Source organism: Falco rusticolus, chromosome 8 (genome assembly GCF_015220075.1).
Source record: "Falco rusticolus isolate bFalRus1 chromosome 8, bFalRus1.pri, whole genome shotgun sequence".
NCBI classification, from domain to species: Eukaryota; Metazoa; Chordata; class Aves; order Falconiformes; family Falconidae; genus Falco; species Falco rusticolus.
The window spans coordinates 6005183-6023445 of NC_051194.1; the positions used below are offsets into that span (position 1 = coordinate 6005183).

Below are 18263 nucleotides of genomic sequence, written 5' to 3' on the forward strand. Positions count from 1 at the left end.
AAGGGTCTGCCACAGTAAAGCGGCATACAGCAACCAGCGCTTTGTGCATCCCCGTAGGCACCAAACTGCCACGCGAGTCTGACCTGCCTCACCGGGTGAGAGGCGACCTGTTTGGTTGGTAACAAGCACCCAGTTCAGCAGCTGTTCTCCATGGTATTTCTTATTTTTCAGGACAGAGATGAAAGCCTCCAAACTGCCCAGGTGATTGCGATATCCTGCAGTGACTTCCATACACCAGCATGCGTTTCAGCCCTCCTCTATCTTGCTGGCTCTTCTTCCCACAGCACAGCAGTGTTTAAAGTAGCATCTTTCCAGGGACAGGCAGGTGATGGCGTGACAACCCACGGCAAGCAAGAGAGGGACTTAATTTCTCAAAGTCCCAGTCTAACTTCTTTCTAGTCCTGTTCCTTAATATGCCATAAAAAGCATTTACATTTTTTCCACAGCAGCTGCCTTCAGAAAGCCTCTTGGATGTGATTGCGCTAAATACAATTCCAGCCTTTTTGGGTTTTTAATCTTGTAGTTACAGTAAAGGAATTGCAAGACCTTCACAGCTGTCACAAATTTTTGATACCTAGACAGAAGAGATTTTCAAATAACGTGTGCAAGCAGCACAGATGTTCCTGCATTGTTCTTCCAGTTTCCATTCTGCCAAGGCCCTTAGTTCTGTTATTTACCATGGAGACCAGTGAAAAACTAATCCAAATATGTGGGTGAATTCAAGTAACCTTGTCAATAGTTCTGAGAAGTGGGTATGTGCTCAGCAGAGCAAGAGAGACAGAAAAAAACCAGCAAAGCCATTTCAAACATCATACAGCGTGAGCCGCAGTCACACTGAAACTATGCATCAGTGGAAAATATCCGCAATTCCGTTATACATCCTTTTATTTCACTAGCTAATAAAGATGTAACTCAATTGTTTGCAGACAGACACAGTAGAGTATTCTTCATGTAGAGATCTAAGTCATCACCTAGTATCCTGAACATTAAACAGACTGAGATTCTGGAGAGATGCTTGACATGCAGGATAAAACTGCACAAGAGAGAAAAAGAAAGATGCAACAGCTGATTATGTACATGCTACCATACGTTATATACATTTTCTGAAGTAGAAAACTATATAGGGATAACATCACAGAGATGTTCATGGATTGCTCAGCCTTTCCGGTTCCCGTAAGGCATTTCATATTTCTCTTCCTTCCTCTTTTCAAGATCCTGTCTTGTGGCCAGTTTAGTGCTAGGCCTTAAACAAACTCTCCACTCCAAAATTCACAGGCATATTTTCAACTCCTGACACTAATAAGAGATTTTCCCACTAGCTTGGAAAGCCAGTTTCATCCTAATCTTTGCAAAATAACCAAAATGCAACTAAGAACATAAGCATTACTAAGCAGACATCATCTGTGCCAGAGATAATCCTGTCACCGAGAGGACTGTGAGATGTTCAGCCTGTATTTTTGCTTTCCAAGACCACCAGAATACTGTTTTGTTAGTACACTTGAAGCTATCATTAGCTCAACTGACATGTTATTTTATTGGTCTCAAATTCAAAAGACAAGTCAGCTCAAAACTCCAACCACGATCTCTGCTTCTAACTTGCTAGAAGAAGCAGAGAGCTCACAATCAATGTCCCACTATTTTTTAAATACCAGTTCCAATCTCTCTGAGCGGATTATTTCAAAGCTTGATCCCAGCCTGCTGCAGTGATGCTCTTGTGGAACTCCTGGTAATGGGAAAAGAGCAAGCAACACCATGGCTATTTATCAGAGCACATTGTAGGAGAGAACTTCGTGCCCGTAAAAGCACAGCTGGGCCCCATGGGTCTGTCCAGGCACCAGTACTGCTATTTAATCACTGGAAGCTGGAGAAACATTCAGAAATCTGGAATGCAAGTCAGTAAATTAAACAAGTGAAGCTTCTCTGTTCTTTAACTCTTACAAAGAATTTTTTAGCAAAATTCTGAAACCCAGACAATACGGATGCTTTATTCCTAGCACAAGGAAATGGTAAGAAGCTTTCCCAGGCTTGGCAAAGGGTGAATGTATTAATCGCTCTGGGGTTTGCTGTGCGGTCAGTGCGTACCTGCACAGTCTGGGGGATGTTTCAGAAGTCACAGCTGCGATTCCACACGTTAGGCTGAGCCAAGTCTGGAACTTGGAGCGAAGCTCCAGCCATCTTCATCTGAAGGATACGGTATGTCATGCCCAAAGTAGCAGAGCTTAGTCTCTAAGAATAGCATCCTGCCCTGACAATGCAGAAACACATCTATTTTTTAACTCACCATTTTAAATTAATCAAAAAAATTGGCTCTCTAAGACCCTTGGCAACATGTATCGCACCAGGTATTTGTTCCTTCTCACTAAACAATTGAGCAGCTCTCTTCAGCCTTCCCACTTACGCATCTCATGCCATTTTTTATTATTTTGTTTAATGAACGTGAAGGGACATTTTCCTCTGTTATTCTTCAAAGTCAAAATTTTCCTTATAGAACTAAAAAACCCACTTCTAATCATACCAGCCTCCTTCACGCAGCAGTTCCACACAGACCGATCAGCAGCCCTACGGATATCACCACTGCTGCCGCTGCTGCAGGTAATTCCCAAACACACACACATCCTTAGGAAAGTTCCCCTGTGGCATGGAAATTTCTGGCATACCCTTGGCTGTACAGGACAGGTCACAAATTATATCCTGTCACCAGCCCAACACTTTGCCACTGTCCAGGACAAAGTCCTCAGCATAATGGGCCACCTTCAGATACCAGGAAAGCTGACGCTCAGCAGGACATCAGGCTTGCTTTGCAGAACTGTCCTCGTCTCATTGCTTGTGGTGAGAACTGGAGCAGCAGTTCCAAGGAATGGGGCAGGTGACACCTCAGAACAGAAAACCCTGCTGTCTTTTCCAAGTACTATTCAAGGGAAAATATATGTTTTATGCTTCCTTTACATTCCTGTGTCTTCACTTGCTAGGATTTCTGAGTATGATCTCATTATTAGATATAACTCATTTTTATTACTCTTATTTTAGGGATAATTGCATCACCCCTAAAATATATCATCTCTTTAGATTGTTCCCAATTGTTATCTCAATATATATATAGTAATTTTTGGCAATATGTTATTACCAATCAAAAATTACTCTGATTCTTTTCTACCAGAGCTGGAAGTAAGTCAGTTAAATTTGTGCCAGGTGAAAACAAGGTTAGACTTATCTAACCTGAAACACAGAAGGATGCTGTCTCCATGGCTAATGAGACACTGTTTAAAAGCAAGAATATATCCTGTGCTATCCCAGCCTCATATATTAAGTAAAAGTTGGCTCAGTAACAGCATAAGCAATTTGTTTTGTTTAGTGTAGGAATGGTCTACAGTTGAGTGCAGTAACAGAAATTGTATTCTGCACAGAGGGTAACGAGCCCTGGGAGAGGCACACACAGCCATCGCCATAAAGCAACACTGTCTGCACAAAAGTTTGTTAATCTCTGCCATGAGACATTTCCATTAAAACATGTTTCATAAAGCCACAGGTTCGTTCTGCCAAAACCAGGCAGCTAGTCCGACTCGTCAGCAAGCAGAGCCGTGGAAGACCTCAGACTCTGTTTAACGACCATTTCAACAAAACTTGCATTTACCCAAAGCCCAACAGCAATTCATGTTCTGCACCTTTTCCCAAGCCAAACCTGAATCCAAACCTACATGCCCACACACTTTTCTTTGTTTTGCTATAGAAGCAGGGGATAAATTCTTCTAAGACCTGAATACTCATGTATCCGTTAGAAAGAGCACTCCAACAGCAACTGGTTTTTATATTCATCATAATATTCAACAAGATCCTCAGCACTGACTTTACAGTAGGAGATAGCATAAATTTAAGAGATGGAATTAAGATAAGAATAAAGAAGACAGAAGAGAAGGCTAAAGCCATTTATTACAAATACACAAAAGAAATATCACTACAATTTCTAGAAATGATGGATTACTTTTTTTTCAACAGGCCCCGAAGGTCAGTCAATTTAAATGACTTTGGAAAAAGGGAACATGTTAAGTCTGAAGCTGAAAATCCACCGCAGAGAACGTCTAGACAGCGAGTCTTAAATCTCACTCCTAAATCAACTGAGCTGCAGCTCAGCCATCCCTGCCATGTTGTCATGCCGGGTGAGAGACAAGTCTTGGTGAGGAGAGTTCCCAAACACAGCCGCAAAGATGAGCCCTGAGTGCCTGGGGCACTGCCCGAGGGTGGGTGACAGTCCGTGCCACCCTGCAGCAGAGATGCTCTGTGTAAACAGTACCACACTGGGTTTTTTGAAGGGGTCAGTAATGGTCTGCCTGAGCTTCCAGGTGGATTTAACAAGCACATCTGCAGCAGCAACAAAAGCAGAAGCAGTAGCCAACTTTTTAATCTACAGATCTCAAAATACTTATAAAAGAGACTTGTATTGTTACACCATGGTACACAGAGAGAAAATGCAGCCCTGGGAGGCACGGTGACTGAATAGAGAGTAGATGTCCCAGACCAGTGCCACCACATCCCCACCTCCACCACTGCGCGTTCTCTGGAGGTACCCACTAACTATTCTCCACCTTTAATAATAGCAGATCTTCCAGCTCTTATTCACTTCAGGTATACTCTGATTGCAGGCATAAGAAAACTCAACATCCTCAAAAGTTTAGTGTCTGTTTTTCCCCACCAAAAAGAATATAAAGCTCCTTTTTCTAATTTCTAATTCCACTGGCTTTGTGGACCTCCTTCCAAGACTCAGAAACAACATCGTGTTGTATTTTGTACACCAGAGGGTAAAAGCTGTAAATTGTATCACTTCGGGTGCTGTCTTCTTCAAACATGATTTATCAGGCTCAGCTCACCGTGAGGAACATTATGCGGGGGAAGAAGAGTGATAAATGTCATTAATGACTGGCCTGAGAACACACAGGACAAAACAGTGCGATAATGAATAGTGTGGGATTCCTACCTCCTGGTCATGGCTGTGTACCATTAGACAAAGATATTGTTATATGCTACAACAGGTTCAGACAACACCATTCTTTTGTTTAATCCATGAAAAATAGATTTAACAGAGAAACAGACATGCGGTAATTCAAAAATAACAGAGAAACTTCTCCTTTTTCCTCCTTTTTCCTTTTTAATTTCTCCCTTACGTTCATTCCTTTGCTTGCTCTTCCTCCTCTCCCTCCCCAAATATATCCTTTTGGTGGTGGTGGGTTTTTTCCCCCAGATAAAGACAGAAAGAAGTCATACCACCATTAATGAGCCTGAATCTGCCGTTCCTGGTTTGACACTAATTTCAGAAAAGCTCCCGAAGCTAATAAACAATTAAACCACAGAGGAAAGGCACCTGGAAGATGTATTGCAGAAAGAATTAAAGAGCAATTTTTAAATATTATTTTTTTTAGCTAAGCAGCCAGAAAATGCAAAAATATTCTGAGCAGTCTGATGGCTTTGGGATTCATGGGGTGAGACTCATGAATTTGGTAGCAGTTGTATGCAAACATCAATAATTGTGTATAGCTGTTCCAGTGAGAAGAAAAATAGATAAATAATAAAAAAAAAAACTTAAAGAATAAACGGAGAGAAAGAAACCAAGGGGTGGTGCAGAAATCGAAATGTCAGAGAATGTCGCAGGCAGAGGGTAGGTATGGGAATAACAGATCCAGAACAAATCTGCTGGAGATGTTAAGAGCTGGCAAAAGATCAAAGCGATAAGAAGCAGGAATGGAAATAACCTTTAATTCTGTGCCTATAAGAGGACATTGAAAAAAAACATTGCAGCAAAGGCCAGCCAAGGTAACATGGAAAGGGGCCTAGTCATGCGCTGGGAGCTCTGCTCATCTCAATCAAACCTAAGGCTTTTGTCCTACTTTAAAAAGCACTCAGCTAAAACCAGAGCACAGAAAAGCTCTGAAACAAAGCTGAAATGTGTTGGGGTTCTTTTAGTAAACCAAGGTTTTAATTGCGGTTTTCTAACTCTTCAGACATCCCAGCTCTGCGAAGATGTGTTTTCACTCCTCTTCCAGACATGGAGGCAAGCACTGTCCATAAGGAGTGCTATTTATGGCACCATGCTTTATGAGGTGACACAGCAGAGAGACAAACGACCAAATCCCCCCTTTCCTCCCAGCACCCTGTTCTGCCTCTGAAGACATTCAGAAAGCAGGTACTCGTCACACACCAGACAACCCTGCTGCTGAGAAGCTGTACACTGCCCCGACCGACCACCGCTTACTAAGAAGACAAAGCAACAAGTAGATTGTCTTCTCATTTGAAATCTGGTCATTATCGCTTTGCTACAGAGCAGGTACAAACCTGCCCTGCTGCTCCACCAGTCCAAGTCCCCTCCTTGGAGCGCTTACAAGCTCTGCCAAACCTTTATCGACTTGTCTTCAAAGCGCAGGAACACAGCTTTGCTGGAGCACCGGCAAATGCTGATCTTCTCTAAACCTGAGCTAAGATTTTCTTGAATTCAGAAGTGTGCATGGAGCTGACAGAGAATATAATCTCAGATCCAAACATGTTCTATCTTTGAAACACCTGCTTCTACCTTCCTTATCCCCACCCCAAAGTGCCAAAACACTGCCAGGGATTTTACTGCATCGTTCCAATCTAGAAATCCCAGAAGAGAAGTCTTTACTCAAGTAACTAACCCAGTTTGGCAAAACTTGAGATGCTTCAAAAAAAATTGGCTAAAACCTGGAGAATTGCTGAGCTTTTGAGCAGTATCTGAAGTGAACCACAGGGAAAAACTGAGGTTCGTTTATCACTAATTAAGGGCTTAACTGACATTACCAATACTTAGCATATGTTCTTCCCTATTTGCTTCCAAGAACAACAACAGGCCTGCAAGATTATTTTGAGCTTGAGTCTGAGTTGAAATAAGGTGAACCATACCTTAGGCCAAGAAAGTTTTCCAGAAGGAACAAACATTTTGTGTACTCTGAAGTCAATTCTAAGACACAAAGTGTTTGCCCAACTTCAGCACACACTGCCACCGATAAGCCACATTTCCAGCAAACTGAATTCAGCTTTATTCTTACTTCTTGACTTCAGCAATTTCAATTTGCTCATATAAATCTGAACAGTGATAAAAGATATTATAATAATGCCTGTTTCATTAAATGAGCATATTTTTTGAAGTTGCGAAGTTTTTCCACAAGATAGTTGCACAGTATTCTGCCAGTTATAATAGGGCCAATATCCCATGTACGTGCACAATGTTTTCTCTAATGCACCCAGATGCAATATACAATATGGAATACAATATACAATATATGCAATATATATTTGTGAACTACCTAAACGGAGCCCTATTAAAGACCACAAAAAGGCTAAAATGAGGCTCTGTGGAGCACAGAACTTGCTCCACAGCAAAAAGTTAATCTTAAAGTGGATTTCTTGCTATATTATGGTCTAAAACTACAGAGTGTCCACTAATGTCCTTACCTGTAGGCACATATGGAGTGCCAGAGAACTTGCTATGATGCTTTTATATGTGAAGGTTTATACGTTCAGAGGCTCAGTTATCATTATTCATGTGAAAATAAAATTTCAGAACTGCAAGGCAATATGGAAAATGTCAAATGCAGTTCATCTCATTTTCACATAAGTTTTTATAATCATCATTTCGTCAACACCATTTAATGTTGTTGTTTGTTATACAGGGCGGGAAATACCACTCATTTGTAAAAATTGAACACTTGGTTAATAAAAAAGCATATTTATTTACTAAGTTTTAAAAATCAATCTGGCTCCTACTAAAGCTGGCAGAAAATGTCATTGATTCCACTGGGAAAAAGGTCAGGCCTTCAAACACGGGCCAAAAAAATAAGGTTTCCTACGACTGTAGGACAGGTATCCCACTAAAATGCTAAAGCCATCAGGTGCCAGCTCTCCTGCAAATACTGGGTGGTGGGACGGGGTGGCACAGGTGGTCTCTCCCTGGTCTGGTTCAGCATCACCCAGCTCCAGTGCAAGGAGAAGGGCTCAGTGCTTTCATAACACAACCTGGATTTGGTAGATGCACCCGAATGGAAATCAAGAGAAAATCTTGTCATTTTCTTCAGGGATCAAAAATGTCATCATTGAAAGGTGCTGCTATTTATTTTGTAATATCCTGCCGCATACCAGTTTAATATGCTTATGGCTGAAATCCTGCCAGCTCTCCCTCCCTACCACCTCTGGTATCTTTTGCTAGAAAACCAGTATTGCTGGCATAAATAACTAGTTGGCACCACCCAGATTTCCATCCACTATGAAAAAGTCAGCTACATCCCAGACTATTTTTAGTGCATATTTAGGGCCCATTCAGGCTTAACTTATGCCTCCTCTTAATTCAGAGAGTTAAGAATAGTATACAGTGCTTTAAAATTGATTTAGGAAATATCTAAATGGAAAACTTAATGACCTTCCAGTGACCCAAGATGGATTTAAGTGTGATTAGTAACAGAAATGAAAAATCATTTTCTTGTGATAAAGGACAGTCAGCTTCATCATTATGATGTTATAATTTAGTCTTAAACCAATTATATTTTAGCTTTGCTGGTGTTTTACACCATGTCTAGTGAAATAGTTTTATCTATCAAAATCCAAATACAAGCTCAGTAGCTAGGATCTTCTCAGGCAATAAGCGCTTCCTGGTGCCTGCAATGTCTTCATGGAGCAAACACGGCTCAGCAGTTTTTGAAAATGAGGCCTTTGCAAAAGTATTAAAAACTGGAACTTAGCAGCTACCTTCAAAAATGTAGGCCACCTGTTGCACTCAGTGGAAAAATAATCAGAATGCTTGTTTGCAAATCCACAAGCAAGCCAAACTGGCTAGGAAATATGATTTCCCTTCCACAGATTGCCAAAGTCAACTGTCTGGTGTAAAAGATGCTCATTTTTGAAATTGCTTCTGAGGGAAGACTATGCACTAAGAAAGGCTTATGGGGACTCAACTGCAAGTACATCCCAGGACACAGTCCTTCATGAGAGAGAAAGATGTCCTGAGAAGTCACTTTGCCTGAGTTCAGATTTGAAGAGGCATTCAGCATTATTTCAGGGGCTGAAGGGAGAAAGAGGAAGAAAAAAAGTTTGTTCGGTGACGCAGCTTGGCATTTTGTGGCAGCAGATGAAACAGGAAACACAGGATCAGCGTACACACTGATAAAGCTTTGAGATACTGTAATGAAATCCTGACCACTTAAGTCAAACCATGGCTGTCCGCCCCGGTGTTTGGAGTCTGAGCAAGAGTTAGGAGCCCTGTACTCCAGGGCTGTCCTGCAGCAGCACGGGGGGAATGCTGGTTATCCTACTGGAGCCTGTGTTTGCAGCTTGACGCGTGATTTATGTATAGGAAATGGAGGATATCAAGCTGAAGAGCAGTGTATACAGCCAAAAAAGTCCTGCAGCTCACCAGTGCCTGGAAGATCAACTAAGAAACCTCTTTCTTCACCAAGCATAAGAAAGCTTCCATTCCCATCAAACACATTTCAAAGTGATTTTAATGTAGAACAGGGAAAAAAAGTATCTCAGTTGCTGTACTCTGAAGTGGGGAAGGTGGGGAAAGATTAGAAGAATCCAGATTTAGTCCTTCAATGACAACTAACACACTAGAAAGTTAGCAGTCACAAGTGGCCCTAATGAAGGAAGCCAAAGACGACATTCCTCTCTTCTCTTAGCAGTCAATTCATGCATTTAGCTCTTCTGAAGACATTCTCTTTAGTATATATATACATATGTGTGTCCAGGAGTCTTTCACCCATCCAGAGTGACAAATGCCAACAACCTAAAAATCTGCCACTGGAGACTTTACCTGTCTCCTAGAAAGTATAATTGCTTTCTTGGTATCACTAATGAACTGAAACTCTGTAACCTACATTAAAGCTGTCAAATCTTGCAGCCTACTAATATTCACAAAAGCCAACATAAAATCTATTTTCTCTGCAAACATATACGGTTTTCACTAATTAAACCACAGAAAACAGAGGCATTTTAACTGACTTGTCATTTCTTAGACACACGTTGCTTTACTTGAAGAAAATTTTTTATATCTGGAAAAACTAGATTAGCTTTAGAAAAATGACCACAAAAGCAGGTTGGCACATTTATATGATGGAATACAGACAAGGCCTTTATTAAAAACGGCATTTCTAGCTATGAACAAAAAAAAGTTTAATATTAAATTTTGCTTTCCCACATCCACAGGAAACTTAGCCATACTGCCCTCCATACTGCCAAACACTCTCCTGCCACTTGCATCACATCAGTCAGAATACTTCACTGAAATCCATGGCAAAACAATTAAGCAGAACACTACTGATTATTTGGAGACCTGAATGGACTCAGGTTATCGTCTCACTGAGCTCATGGACACACGGAAGAATTCTGGTGATATAACACGCACTCCACTTACCAAACTAGTGGCCTGATAGCCTTAGAAATCCACTGCATCTCCCAAAGCAGAGGTGAAGTATAGAGAAAAATAAAGCCAATGAAATGAATTTCTGGAAAAATGAAATGGAAAGTAAGGGCTTACCAGGCTCCTGCCATTCATCAACTGGTTGTTTCACCAGGACGTGCACAAGAGTACAGATCTGTAAAATTAATTGGGCAGCATTGCAGGTGAGCTATGCTTTTTATGTCTTTAAAAGCAACTTGGTGCCAGGGTAAGGAGCCTCCTCACTTCCACTCATCTTCACCTCATGGTTGCACATTGTGTAAGTAGATACACAAGAGATACCAGTTAGCATTTTAATAGCTGTTTACAAGTAAATATTACAAGCATTTAGGAAGCTACCTTCTTGGCTAAATAAGCTTTCATAATTCAGCAATATTAGCTGTGTGGAATAAGAAAGAGAAACTGCAGGTTAACTCAGAAAAGGAGATGAGGTGGTTTGCCTTTATTCCTTCCTGGATACCAGCAATTGCTGCTTGACTTCTCTGTCTTTTCAGTATTATTCTGTCTATGGCCTTTGCTCAGTAGTTCCAGGAAGCTGGCCTTTGGGTTGAAATCCTGCACAAACTTCATGCAGCCACCCCAGTGAGATATCCTTTAAATAATCCCGGGTTTGTACATTTGTTGCACAACTTATTCTTAAGAACTGTCCACCCGGTATACCCAGTAGGAAGGTCAAGTCAGTTATGTACAATTTACAAAATCTTAGTTTCATGAGCTCCTTTCCATCCTGGAATCTGTTATATGAAAGGTTTTTCCTATAAAAATATTACGTAGATAGAGTAGAATTTCCCTGACGCACCCAGCTCCACAGCTGTTGTTATCCTTCCAGCACTCCCTATATCTCTCACACACGTTCCCCTGCAGACAACTCAAACTAGGTCACTGTCCGTGCAGTGAGTCACTGTGCCCAGCTTTAGCATCTGATGCCGCTAGCTGTTTAGGAATCTACTCACCTTAGACCCTATAAATAGTCAGCAAAGGAAAAAAGGCATCTCCAGACAGCAAGTCACAGAAAAGACACCAGGCTAGATGCTCCAAGTCCTTTTCCAGAGGAATTTCTCTGTTTCTGCTGACTGCATAAGGTGGAAGCCAAGGGACATGGGGTGTGCAGCTGTGTGTCAGAGCTGGGTGCTACGCAGGGTGCTTTTGTACTGTAGCTACTGCAAAACCTGATATTAACCTTCATTTTAAATTCTTGGGGATGGGCACAGAAAGACTATTTTCCTGTAAAACGAAACTCAAAAGAGTCTATCCATAATAACTGTGCTCACATGCCTGCAATTCTTCCAAGATCCACACCGTTGGCCGATGCTGCCCCTGCTCCCCGACTGCTCCAGCAGCTGGGGCTGGGCTGGCACGTCGCCCCAGGCACCGCTCTGGGCAAAATAGGCTCCCACTGTCCCCTCCTAGAGCCTCAATAGCTTCCCACATGCACGAGAAGTTCCTCTGAGGCCCTGCCCTAGACCCAAAGGTTCACTTCATGGCATTATTTTCTTGATGAACAACTAAGCCCACTTCTGTGTAAGCACTAGGCTGCCTAATGGGTGCCCAGTTTTTACAAGCAACAGAACAGGAGGTAGAAGGAAATAAAGCTGAACAGACGATCTCTGTCCATCCCATGTTTGCTTTCACTGGATAGACATCAGTACTTTGCAATCGTTTTCATTCGCAAGTGGGGCTGGGAGCCTTAACTGGTGTGTTCGGTTGTAGTGTGTTATATGGAGCTGAGACACTTGAGTGTATTTTCAAAACCCAGAATGTTCAGAAAGATTATCACTTCTTTTCAACCACTACCCATATTTCTGCTCAATGGTGTTTCCATAATCTCAGCTCTAGCAAATTTCAACTCATTGAAACCACTGGTTAGTCAGTAATGTGCCATTTAGCTAACGACTGTACACTCAAATGCCTCACTCTGTCCAGCATAGCAGACATGATTTATTTTTTCAGTACATTTTAATCACACCGCTCAAAATACAGGCTGCGGCGAGCACGTTTTGTCTTACGGCAATTTCTAGTCTCTGTTAAAATCAGGGACATCTCATGCAAATTGGTCTAATTCAAATCTCAGAAGACAAGTATCTGCCCCACCCTAGCACTGCAGCAGCAATTGTCATCAAAATCTCTAGAAATTTATCAGGGCAAAGAAAAACCTCAGTGACTATTTCACTGCATAGTCTCTTGATACTGTCTTTTAAAGAAAAACATTTCTTGAAATAAGGAAAATCAGTTAAAGGTGGCTAGACTGGCATTTATTAAATACCACTTATCCATAGCATCCATATAGATTATTTAGGCCTTCTCCAGTAGTCTGGTGCTAGAGAATACCAATGATTTCACTCAGCTTTAGATTAACTCCCACTGGAAGTATTTCAGGAATCAATCACTGCCCAAGCATCCATCAGAAAACACTTTGGATCATAGCAAGTCCAGTAGGAAACTGCATTAAGTACAGATTGTCCTTCAGCTCTCTAATACAGAAAAAATAGAAATCCCACGTTTAAATAGCATTTCTAAAGCAGCAGTGTCAAATGTTTTCTCAGCCTTAGAGGCTGCTTACTGGAAATACCTTAATTAATGCCTGTGCAACCTTAACCCTGGTCACCAGCGCTTATGTATTATGATGCTTATTTAACGAGATGCTCACATACTCATTTTTTTCCACTGAACCCCTGACCACACAAACTATAAGCATGTGTAGGCATGAATCAGAAGAGGGTAGTGAATAATTTTCTGTGGAATCTCTTTTATCACTTGTTGCAAAAGATGAGAAGTGTGCTGAAAAGCATCTAAGGAAGGAATACAAAGTGATGTGCTGGAGAACTGAACTCTACTCCTATCACCTGCACCACAAAGATTTTCCCTTACAGGTACCACTTCATTCATCAAGCGATCCAGCTTGAAATATCAACCTTTGATTTTCAAAAGCCTCAATCTCTTCTATCTGCAAGTGGCCATTACAGTTGCTCAGTGTGTTTTACGTGTTTAAATCACTTTAAAAAAGGTGCCTCAAATGGGCCAGCCAGAATGCAAGGAAAGCTTAAGCTTTAACCACTGGTTACTCGGTTCCCTCCTCTGTAAGATGTGGAAAAAATACTCTCTTCTCGTGGAGGGCTATGAAAACAGATGCATTAATGGCTGGGAAACGTTCAAGCACAGCAGTGATTAGTGTCAGGGGAAAAGCCTGGAGGAAGTTCAGTCATCAGGGCAGGATCTGAAAAGGGATCAGGAATGAAGGCATGAAGGGATACTCTGGAGAGCAAAAAGAAAACAAAATCCCAAGCAGATGCTCCCCTGGGGAGCCTTGTTTACTCCATTCATCAAGCAGGACCTCAACAGCATTGCCAAAAGCCAATCTGGCTGAAGTCTCCAGTGTAACTTGGCCGTGGCAGGCACCTGACATAAAAAAAATGTGGCCCAAACCAGTGAAGTTTGGCAGTTTTTTAGGAAAATTAAATCAGAATTCAATAATAGGAAGCATCATCAACGATAGCTGATTCTACCCACTCTGCTTACAACTCTGCCATCTCTCAAGATAAACCACCAGCTTCAAACTGCCCACATAGACATTCATTGAGACGCCTGGAGAAAAGTACCGCGCTGCTTTGTTCAGGCAAAAGTGTGAAATTTATCATATGCCTTGCTTTTTTTCCTTTGCTTTCCCTTTTCCCCTTACTTCAGACTGACAAGTGCAAATTAAAATTTCACACCCAGTCTCATGCAGGGAGCATGAAACTTTGGAGGATTTAGGTAGATTTTTCCAGGATTACAAGGACAGCAGCTGCCCAAGTCAGCAGCACTGAGCCAGCCCTGGCCAGCTTGCCCTGCCCTTGGGCAAAAAACTCGTGGTGCCAACATCTAATGGGGACAAAATGCAGATGATGTACTAACAGCATTATTGCATATACATATTTATATTTTTATTACTGGTAATAAAAAATATTTATACTGGAAAGTACGCTCAGATCAATCAAATTGAGGCCACAGACACTATATCAACAGAGGTTTGGTTCTCAGTGTCAGCGCAATAGAGCCACTTACAAAGCAGTCAAAGATAACCAAATGGTACTTACATCAAAACACCTAAAACTTAATAAATGATTAGTACCGAACACAGATTTTTACTGTGCGATTTCTAGAAACAAGAAAGGATTTATTACTTTGGACCATTTTTTAGATATTCCCTGTCCTTAGAAGCCTACTGCTAGTTTCTCTTTCTGTGGAAGCCTCACTAATCTACTCCATGTTCAGGCAATGGCTGAGGACAGCAGAACTATTGCTGAGATGCTGACCTTTATCTCTTGGGCATGGCTGTTCTATGCCAACCTCAAGAACACTTCTGGCATTGTTAAAGATGAGCCATGGAAAACAGTAGTAGAAGACAGAAACAAAGATGTAAGCAAGAGGACAAAAGGAAACTGCCTGAAGTTGTGCCAGGGAGGTTTAGATTAAATATTAGGAAAAATTTCTTCACCAAAAGCCAGTTAAGCACTGGAACAGGTTGCCCAGGGAGGTGGTGGAGTCACCATCCCTGGAAATATTTAAAAGATGTATAGACATGTAACTTGGGGAAATGGTTTAGTGGTGGACTTGGCAGTGCTAGGTTAATGGTTGGACCCAGTGATCTTAAAGGTCTTTTCCAACCTGAACGATTCTATGATTCTAAGATTTATAAATTGTAGTACTGTGGGGTACCAAGCATCTTCAGCTCCTTTGTTACCCTTAGCCCTCAGAGACCTCTGGAGATGCACAGTGAACACCACCTCCATCAGTGCCTTCTATCTCCTTCACAGTTTTGTTGGACAATCCACTGGTCCTTGAGAAGTCCCATCTCTCGTTGCAACACAGTGTTATTTCAGTACCACTAAAGAGCAGCAAACGAGGGAATAGCTTCGCAAAATCAATGAGATGTACTTTTACATGCCAAAAACATACCATAATACTCTACTAAATGGGAGTCCCTGGGAAAGTTCCCAGTAAGCTCAGAGGAGCCACAGCTTCACAAAGCTTTGATTGTCCCAAATTCTCTAATATCTTTTGGGTAGAAGCCTTCATTTGGCATGGTGTCATTTTTGACTGTCAATTTTTGACTTTCCAATTATTTGTTAAGCAAAAAATAATTTTCAAAGCACTTGGGTGAATAAAATTATTGCTTTCAACTTCACATAGATTCAGTCTTATCCCCATTGCCAAACTGCTGCAGCACAGCAGTGCTGGATGAGAGAAAACGTGTGGATGTTAGCAAGTGCCGCTCACTTCTGGATTTTTCATTACCTTGAACAGTGGAGCTCCCTTTTTGTAACATTAATTCCCACCAGTTCCTGCTGACATTCATGATTTAACTGGCAAGGACCGCAGCGAACTGCTGAGCAATCCATTTAAAGAAACAGGTTGGATATATTAGCTAGGAATTTTCTGGCACAGGTTCCTGTGTTTTGGTTCGTATATACCGCAGCACAGACATTCATGATCTACTTTTCTGTTTGCAGAGAACAACATTCTCCCCATTTTTGGAGACAATCTAGCACATGGAAAAGAAAGAGGTGGGGCTAGAGTCAACTCTCAGTTGTGCCGGTAGATATTTAGTGCAATGTCAACGAAGTCAGTGGCTTTGGAGGGTTTTGGCCCACCACCAGTGTAATTGAGGAAAGTCATCGACTCAGTATCTCTTACATAGCTCTGTATGACACAGACCTCGGAATTCAACACCTGCGTTATTAAGGTTTTTGTTTGTGATTGTATTCGGTAACTCTGAACTTTTTTAAGTCAAAGTCAGGATGTGATGCCACTCTAACACCATGCAGCCACAACACTTCTAGAAAAGTATCCCTTAAAGAAAATAACTACACCCAGTGTCAGGACAGCACTGCAGGATTAACAGAGTCCTCCACATTTGAATATTGCTTTGTCCCAGTTCTGAATGTACAAAAAACAGCTCTGCTCTGTCAGGATGTTTTAATCACTGAGACTTATTCAGGAATACAAACATATGAATAAGAGTCATTCCTCCTTCCAAACACCACCAAACCACAGCAGAACATGAACTCTGCTCAAGGACACACATTTACTCAGCCGATGACTACGTTGCCAAGCTGCCTACCCATTTGCTTTATTTTTCTTCTTCAAGGGTGTGGAAATCTTTGTTCACTTAAAGGCATCCTTCTGGTTTATTGTCCTAGATCACTTACCTTCTGAGCGATGATTATCATCAGTACAAGCAACAGTGTGGGTAGTGGGATAAAGGTGCCTTATCCCAAGCAGAATTTGTCTTCCCACAGAAGTAAGTTACACAACAACACAAGCACAGTTGCATCATTTTAACTACAGGAGGTTACATTAGTACGATTTTTGTATTTACATAAAGATGAAGAAAAAAAATAATCATCTACAGGAACTAAAAAGTACATCTTGATTGAAAGATGGCTGAGACAACCTGATAACAGCTTATGTGTCTAGAAAACACTGGCACATGGAAGGGAAGGAATTTTAAGAAGAAAGTGGGGGAGGGTTAGCCACAAAGGATAAATTGTGAAAAATTATTAAACCTTAGACCCAAGAAAATATTTTTAAGCAGTGAGATCATTTAGACTAAAATGTAGGCTCCAAGCACAACTTGTTGAATTTCTTTCTCTGGAATTCTTTAAATAAGCCTGAACAATGCGCAGGAGTGGCGGTAGACAGGCTTGGGGCGTACTGAAGGACCGGAGAGATAGTTTCCATAGTAGACAGTGGATACTGATACTGCTATACAAGTGACCTCAAAGATCTGGAGTATTTGGCTTCTGAATCATAAAGAACGATAAACATCTCACATTCTACCCACATTTCCAAGGTTTTGCTTGCACTGAAAAATCATACATCAGATGGTATGCAGAGCGGCGCGAGGCAGAGACAGATGCAAAGAGAGAGGAATTGTTTGTAACCATTGCAAAGCATCCCTCCGCGGGGAATCCTGCGTTACACAGAAATTAAGCACATTTCCTACCTAACTGGTCAGGGGAAGTGAATATGCAGAATGGAAAGTAACAGCCTCTCCAGACGAGTAAAATTTGAGAATACCAACGGTCAAGAAACAGATTGGAAATAGCAAGTCAAAACAGGACTTTCGTTTTAATTCAGCAAACCATTATCAAACACTCAAAGCTAGGAGAAAAGTACAGCCAAAACCAACTAACAGCAAGGAAAATGCCTTCAACCATATGATCTGAATGAATGCTTATCCACACTCATGTAGAGAAAGGCTGGTATGTATGAGCCTGTCAGATCAAGAACTTAGAGCCTTGGTGATACACTATTTGCACCAAATTTTCAACTTCCTTCTTTAATTTTGTTTTCCTTCAGCTAATTATGCATCACTTGGAAAATTCAAACTACATTTCATTCCTGCTTTGATAAGAAAGATTATAAAATCAAAATAGGCTCTTAATTTAGACAAAATTTATTGTATTTTTCCAGAGGGGAAAAAAATACGAAACCAGAAACAGAAAAAAACAAGATATACTTTTGTGGGTGGCTTCTTGCAAAACTGGCAAAAGAAACCCACTGCTTTCCAGTTTCACTTCTATATTCAGACATGTTTGCATAACTTTTACATTTGGAAAGGATCTTCCATATTTCAGGGGAAGATGGTTCTAGTAACAAAAAAAATCTTTACCCAAAACCAAGTTCCTTTTGTATTCTTCATTTTTAGTTTAACAAAGAAAGCTTCATCTTATTCAGCAACACAATCCAAAAACCACTGAAACTTGATTCTTATCAAACACGATCCTAACAAAGCTCTTGAGAACAGTACATCCTTGAGACTAAGGTTTTG

General features: G+C 41.1%; 1 protein-coding gene across 2 annotated transcripts in view; it reads right to left on the bottom strand.

Annotated features, from left to right (window-relative positions):
- The window catches only part of ADAMTS2 (ADAM metallopeptidase with thrombospondin type 1 motif 2), a 260988-nt gene that overhangs the window by 83064 nt on the left and 159661 nt on the right, over positions 1 to 18263 (bottom strand). The window lies entirely within an intron of this gene.